The following is an 8,226-nucleotide window of genomic DNA, read 5'->3' on the forward strand; positions in this document are numbered from 1 at the left end:
CAAACTTACAAGCTGCTTTTATTTTATAAAATGTTTTATGCAGTCAGGGAATATTCGCTCTTCAAACCTCAGCAACATTTTGGGGCTAATCATCAGGAGTATTACCGCTTTCCTCAGACGTGTGGCTAAATTATTAAGATGAGACCGTGTGGCTAAATTTACGCCGGATGTACACTGAGCATCGACCGCTAACGTAGCTCTCACGGAGGGCCGCCATACTGTTGAACGGCAACAACGCGGCACTGTCAGACTTGTTGTGGGCCGTTCATGTGAGATCGTCTCGCTGACACGACCCCGTTTGCGCAAAGAATTAAAGAATACATTTAAATGAAGTTGACAGTGATGGGTCAGCTTCGTGGAGAAGAGATCGTCGTTATTAGGAACGCAAAATTTCAGCCACTTTTTACTTTTTTTTTTCTTCTATTTTTGACCAAAGAAAGTGAAGGATAATCTAGTGAAAGGTAATCTAGTGAGAAAAGTATAATCTAGTGAAGGATAACCTAGGATAACCTTTACCCATCCATTTTCTACCGCTTACTCCTTTTTCAGGGTCACGGGGAACCTGGAGCCAATCCCAGGGAGCATGGGGCACAAGGCGGGGTACACCCTGGACAGGGTGCCAATCCATCACACTCACACACCCATTCATACACTACGGACACTTTAGACACGCCGATCAGCCGTATACCATGCATGTGTTTGGACTGGGGGAGGAAACCGGAGTACCCGGAGGAAACCCCCGCAGCACGGGGAGAACATTCAAACTCCACACACACACACAGGGCCACGGTGGGAATCGAACCCCTGACCCTGGAACTGTGAGGCGAACCACTAAGCCACCGTGCGCCCGGATAACCTTTATATAACTTTATATCGGTGTTTATTACAAAATCCCAACAATCCTATAAAGGAGGAAGATGAAGACTGTGAAAGATGTCAAATATCTGAACATGAACTGATCAGACGCAGTAATAAGTGTGTGGAGATGTCTCTGCCAATCAAAACGCAGCCTCATACAGGTGGGCCATCTCTTCATCCGTCATACTTTTTACTGTGTGTGCGCTTGCGGTCCTCTGTCTCCGCTCTCATTAACACATATAGTCTGAAATAGCACGGGGGTCCTCTCGGGCGTATCCGAGTAACGTCGGACAGTCCAGAGAGAAATCAAGGTAATGAGCTCCACGTGGACACGTGCACTCAGAATAGCAGCGTTAATGGGTCGACATCTCTGCCTTCATCCATTAGTGTGTGTGTGTGTGTGTGTGTGTGTGTGTGTATAGATGCGTACGGTCAATTTTCCACTCACACTGAGACCACCACAAAGAATCTCAGGAAAGTCGGGGTCCCTTCTACGACCCTCCGCGTCAAACTTATTTCTTTTCTAGCGGTGTTGAAATGCCCTACGTGCGTCTGGGTTCGGCTCAAGTCCTGTCCACACGTGCAACGATTTTTCTGAAAATAATCGTTTTAGTCCACGTGAAGATGCGAGAAGGATTTGAAAAGGCTCACGCGAGGGCGCCGGGTACGTCGAACGCGACAGTAATAACGTTAAACGATGCGGATGGAGCGGTAGAGAAGGCGAAACGTAGGTAAACGTGACGCGACGTTATAAAACAGAAATGCCAAACGCGACGTTGTAATATGTAGTCGTTTCTATAGTAACGGCTCGTTCGCAGGGAGTCCTACGGCGGACGTTGGGTGTAAAAAGTCTACACACCCCTGTTAAAATGGCAGGTGTTTGTGATGTAAAAAAAGAGAAATGTTTTAGCAGACGACTTGAGGTTTTGCGTCATGATTGTCGGATATTTGGAGCTCTTCATGATTCCCTCCACCCTGATTAAAGCCCCAGTTCCAGCTGAAGAAAAACCGCCCCAAAGCATGATGCCGCCACCACCGCGCTTCACCATGGGGATGTGCTGTGGGGTTTTTTTTTGTTTGTTTTCGTGCCAAACACCTCTTTTGGTATTATAATACCGACCGTAACACATTATTCCACGTGGTTTTGGGAGACTGGATGATTATTTAACATTTTTTGGTTAGAAAAATGGCCACCCTACACATCGCCCAGAGATATGAAGAATTCAGGAGATTGTTGTCATATGTAGGGAATAACCAGTACTTGCCAGAAATTTCCGCAGATCTTTTAATGCTACTGTAGGCCTCTCAGCAGCCTCCCTAATCGGCTTTCTCCTGTATCGACTGTAAGCACTGGTATGGTGGAGTTTCTTTAGGAGTCTCCGGTGTCAGTGCTTCGTAACGGTTTGTAAGTTTTTGCCCTGTGGGAAAGTTTTCAGGACACTTCCAGATTTCAGCCGGTTCCTCGCCTTACCTTGCCTTGGAGAACTGCTTTTTCTTAGCGTGTTCAGTACTTTTTTCCCGTGTCATTCCACTTTATTCCACATAACTTTATTTATGGACTTTAATGTTGTGAATTCTTTATATTTCCGGATTTCTTGAGTTAATCCTGACGTCTGGTGAACATTTCATGTGAATAACCTCATTGGAATTATATTTACTGGAAAGAAATGTTGACGTGTCCAATACTTATTTCCCTCGCTGCATATTTGAACCTGACCCACATTTAATCATAAATTCACCTATATCTTTGAGTAATAGTTATTCCCTACGCACGAGTTGGTTCTCAACACTTCATATATGAACGACTGTGTCACAAAAGGGCAGCCGCTTGCCATCTGTTTTACTTCCTACTTTTCCAAATTCCCTGGATCCTGTTTCCTTCCTGATCCTGCTCTGCCCTTTTTCTTTGTATTTCCTGACTAGGCTTGGGTCTTCCTGACAACTCACAAGCGGTAGACATTTTTTTCGACGTGTTACTACCCTAGAACTTGGGTGAACAGTCAAGAACTTGAGTCATACAGAGCCTTTTCCAAGTAGTTTCTCAGCACATCTGAGGGAAACGTTAATGTTCTGGATAGTTCTGTCTCATTTCCACCATCGCTGTGTCTTTAGATCAGGGGTGCCCAAACTTTTTCCTACGAAGGGCCAAAAAATCGAACTTGATCGAGGGCCGTGGGCCGAAAGTAAACGTCGCGTCATACCAAACTGTATTATATACAAATCAAAGTTGCCACGGTCCTCCTCATTTATGATTTCATAATATTTACGAATAAATAAATAAATAAATCGAAAACACGAGTCTGTAATCTGCTTAACTCATGCAGTTTTATTTTCAGAGTTTTACAGTCCAATGAAACGTATAGTATAATGAAAACATAGGAACAATCCCATTTATAGTACAACATGTTCAATGCCTAATACAACTAACTATTCAAGCTATAAGCAATACAGCCACATTCCTGCAACATCAGTGACCTCTAATGACACACATGAAGCTGGTCCTTACTTCTCAAAAGTTTTTCCAAATCGGGACGCAGCGGACTTACTGTCAAAGTCAGGACATCATGTAGGTGAGAGTCAGTTAGTTTGCTTCTCAGTTTACACTTGTTACGTTCATCAGACTGAAAGTCTGTTCACGGTGGTAGGTACTGCAGCATCACTTGTGCCTGTTTGCACATCTTTGGGAACCTGTTTGCTGGGACACATTTGTAGAAGTCTGTGAAGGGAAGGGACCTGAACTTGTGTTTGAGTTCTGAATCACACTGAAGCTCAATTGGGTCCATCTGAAGATCATCACTGACTGTGTCCACACTGATGGTGAAGGGTTGAGCAAACATCTCAAAGTCAGAAGCATTGCGTCTGAAGTCCTCAAAGCGACTGTCAAACTCCTGGATACGGTTTCTGAGAACAGCGTCATACTCAGGTACCTTCTCTTTCATCATGCCTGCCTCTCTAAGACAGGGAAAATGGGCTAAATTTCCTGGACGTGCGGCTGAGAGAGAGAGAGGAACAGTGTGAGACGGGGAGTGAAAGAAGAGAAAAGCAGGCATGTAAAAACAGAGGGAGGGAAATGGAATAAATAACTGACAAAACAAGGAAATGAATCCATGATCATTTATCCATGATCAATTTTATCAGCTTGATTAACAAAAAAAAACCCCAAAGCTGACACCACTGGATATAAATGCTAACTAAATATAAGTATCAATAATAATAATAATACCTGCACATAAAACTATGGTGAATATTATAATTGTGAATGTTAGCTGCTGAGAGATGTCTTCTGAGCAGCAGTAGTTTTTGTTTGAAGGCTCTGACGTGATCAAACAGCTGGGTGATGATCTGGTCTTTTCCCTGGAGCTGAACATTTAAAACATTGAGCAGCTCTGTGACGTCCACAGGAAAGCCAGGTCAGAAAGCCATTTCTCATCCATGGACACGAATACTACCAATCTTACTTTCCTGAAAAGCTCTGATCTCATCACGCCGGATCAAAAAATCTCATCACCGTATTGTGCCTCCATCTCATCAAACAGTTCCTTAAACTGCCGGTGAGAGAGCGCCTCGGAGCGTACATCATTCACAATTCTGACGACGTCACACGTCACATCCACGAGCCCGATGGATTTGGCACATAGCTGTTCTTGATGTAAAATACAGTGGTACTTTACTAATTTCCCTCCACATTCACTGACTTTCTGAGAACCAACGTAGCAAGGCCAGATCTCCTCCCTACCATCGCCGGGGCTCCATCAGTTGTAATGCCAGCCATATCCTCCCACTTTAATCCATTCTTTCTTAACACTCTCTCAACAGTGAAAAAAAAGATCCTCTCCTTTAGTAGTACCAGAAAGAGTCTCAATGCCAGCCAGCTCTTGAGTCGCTTCGAAATTTTCATTCACACCACATAGAAATACCAACAGCTGTGCGGAATCAGACATGTCAGTGCTCTCGTCGCAAGCTATTAAAACGTCATGAAAGGCAGTTGCTTTTACCTTGATTTGCGAGAACATGCGTATCTGAGAAGTGCACGCTGCTTCTGCAGCCACTGCAGGGCATTCATTGGCGAACTCTCCAGCAGCGAAGGCTCTGTCACTTTTAGCAATTAGTGCTGAAATCTGATAGCTGGCCCGCGTGGCACTTTCTTGAGCCGATGAAAGACGTAGCAGCCCTCGAAGTTTAGCAAGCAGATCGTTAGCTTTCTGTTGTCATGCCTCGCCGCTGTCCCTTTGAGAAAGCTGAAGAACGTTTTGTTTCATAACGACGGATATCGCACTCTTTCGAAACAGCAGCTGACTGCTTGCGAACTAGACACACTGCCTTTGAATTGATTTCGGTAAATTAAAAAAATCATCTTGCCAAACTTTTTTAAAAATTCCCTCTTGTCTGTGTGCCAGTGCCTGGATCTCTCCATTATCACCTGTTTGTTGACTGTCGCAAAGCAGGCTGGCCTTGAAGTACGCATGTACGATAAATAAACGTCAAATTCACTTATATTCTCTACGTTTAATTTCAGTTGATGTTTTTTTTTTTGTAGCTCAAAAGTACAAATAAAAAATGTTATGTTAAATTAGAAATGAAGATCAGCGTCAATGACACCCCCCCCTCCCTACACCCCCCCCCCCCCCCCCCCCCTCCCTTTTCACATATGGCATGACGGGACAAATCTTTGGCCCGCGGGCCCTAGTTTGGGCATCTCTGCTATAGATTGTCCATTTTAAAAGACCTAGCAACTGCATTCTCGCTAGTTTAGCCATATATAGTCATTAATTCGAGATTTATCAACACATCTGAGGGAAATTCTGATATTTCTGATGGTTCTGTCTGGTTTCTATTGTCACCATGTCTTTATTTGGCTACATGCTAGCTAGAGGAATCATAATTTTAGCCACACAGCGTATTTTCTTAGTAATTTACTAACACGTCTGAGGTACACGTTGATATCTCTGATAACTTTGTCTCATTTCCACATCACTTTACATTGTCCATCTAAAAGTCTTGCCAGCTACTGTACATTCTAGCTATATAAATCGTACTTTTAGCCGTAGCTTTCATTTCGTTTAAGTCATTTACCAACACATCTGAGGTAAATGTTGATATTCCTGATAGTTCGGTGTCATTTCTCCTGACAGTGTGCTTTCCCACTGTCTGCAGAAAGGAATCATGGCTACATGCTAGTTAGACAGATCATCATTTTAGCCAAACTACACATGTTCTTGCTAATTTACCAAACGTCTGAGGTAAATGTTGATCTTTCTGATAGTCTTTTCTCATTCCCAGTGTCACTGTGCCTTTAATGGGTACGTGCTCACTAACTAACTAAATCCTCAGCCTCATTTGCAGGAAAATAACAGCATAGCGTCCACATCGCCCAGTTGCCTAGCAACAGTGTTCTCAAGACTTTGACCACTTGAACAGGGAGTGCGTCACGAACAGAAGTCAGACGTATGATTTCTATTCGTATTTGAATGCACCAGTACTACGGATCTCCCGTAGATCTCCCTGTGTTTGAACGAAAACATCTGCGGCCTGACCTACATTTACAAATCAAAACCGTATTGCAACAAAGGCTCTATTTACACACAGCTGCAGAACAAATGGCTGACTCACGCCACCAGTACACGCTGGGGGGCATTCAGCAAACAGGGCTGAGATTCAGATCCTCTCACAGCGGTAGGCTGGGTTACTATTAGATGATGAGTAGAGATATTAGGTGTAATGTAGTTCACTTCAGGCTAACGGATAACACAAAACATAGGGGGGGAAAAAACAAGGAAATATCTGGATCCAGTTGGCTCTTCTATATGTATTTCAACCGGAAAACAAAACTGCAGGAAGCTACGGGTGCAGTGTTATGAAGAGAAACCATGGAAAAAAAAAACCATTATCTGGCATGGTGTACAGATGTTTTTTTTGTAGTAATAGGAAGCATTAGAAATGGAAAATGTGTCTCCTTTATGAAGCTTCTGGTCGGGGGTGTGGTGATGTCAGATGTGTTTTCATGGTCTGAAAGGTCAAACAACGTTTGAATACCACGGGATTCCGAAACAACGTTCCTGTCACTTTTATGCTGTGTGTTAAACTACAAAAACTTTCAGCGGTAACATCAAAGTGACCAGACAAGTGAATTTATCTTTAAATGTGACTGTATTTGGAAAAAAGAAAGAAAGAAAAGAAAGAAAGAAAGAAAGAAAGAAAGAAAATGCAGCTATAACGTGCAGAATTATCCGGTAATTACGTTGCGAATGTCTGATATCTGACATCTATAATTGATGCAAAATTACGCAAGATCAGAGACAACGTGCTAAAATGTCTCATATACAGTTTCTATAAAAGGCTAGCACAAAGATTAAAATGGGCAAGATACAAGATAACGCGAGCAAAAAGTTCAAAAGCTGGCAGACAGATGAAAATTGACAAGATACAAAAGCTAGCATAGAGGTAAAAACCCGGCAAGATACAGAAGATAGCAAAAAGCTAGAGTAGACGAAGTTCAAAAGCTAGCATAGAGCTGAAAATCAATAATATACAAAAGCTAGCATAAAGCTGTAGTATATAAAGTTTTAATAGCTAGTATAGCTTGTGAGTTTGTGTGTATTTACATAGAAGGAGACTCGTTTTATTTATTTATTTATTTATTTATTTATTTATTTATTTTCTATAAAGCTGTTTAATGTCTCTTGCCTTTTATAGAGTGTTGTAGGTGTGGCTAAATGTAAATCGTTTGTACAGTGAGTGCTCGGTAATTCATGGCTGATTGATGTCTATCAACATACGCACGCGAGTAGGAAGAAAAGCAGCGAAATGTTAGGTTTCACTGCAAAACTTATATTAAATGAATGAATAAATAAACGAGGCCCTAGTTCACAAGGATATCCAGTGAAGTAAATGTGCTAACTTGGTCAGTTTGGAATCGTGGCCTCGTACGTGTTCCTGGGAAGCGGACGTATCAGGAGCGTTTGGTCCAGCTGGTGTGTGGAGAGATTATTTCTGTCCCGTCGGTTCGGTCAATGATCAACCAAAAACCATTTTCGGTTTCTCCGCAGTGCCTGAATTTCTCCTTTCACCTTCGGCAGCCCTCCGAACATCAGTACGTTCACACGCACGGCGCTACAACCCCGATTCTGCAAAAACGTTGGGACAGTATGGAAAATGCTGATCAAAACACAGAGGAGTGATTTCTAAATGTACTTTGACTTGTATTTAAACGAAAAGAATGGATGAAGATGAGGTAGTCAATGTTTTACCTAATCAACTGCATAGTTTTTTTGGAAGATAAACATGATGCATAAAAGTTGGGACAGGGGCAGTTTAGGACTAATAGTGATGTGAGAAGTTGAAATGAGAAGGTGATGTGAAACAGGTGAG

The sequence above is a fragment of the Ictalurus punctatus genome, chromosome 19 (genome assembly GCF_001660625.3).
Source record: "Ictalurus punctatus breed USDA103 chromosome 19, Coco_2.0, whole genome shotgun sequence".
In the NCBI taxonomy this organism is placed as follows: domain Eukaryota; kingdom Metazoa; phylum Chordata; class Actinopteri; order Siluriformes; family Ictaluridae; genus Ictalurus; species Ictalurus punctatus.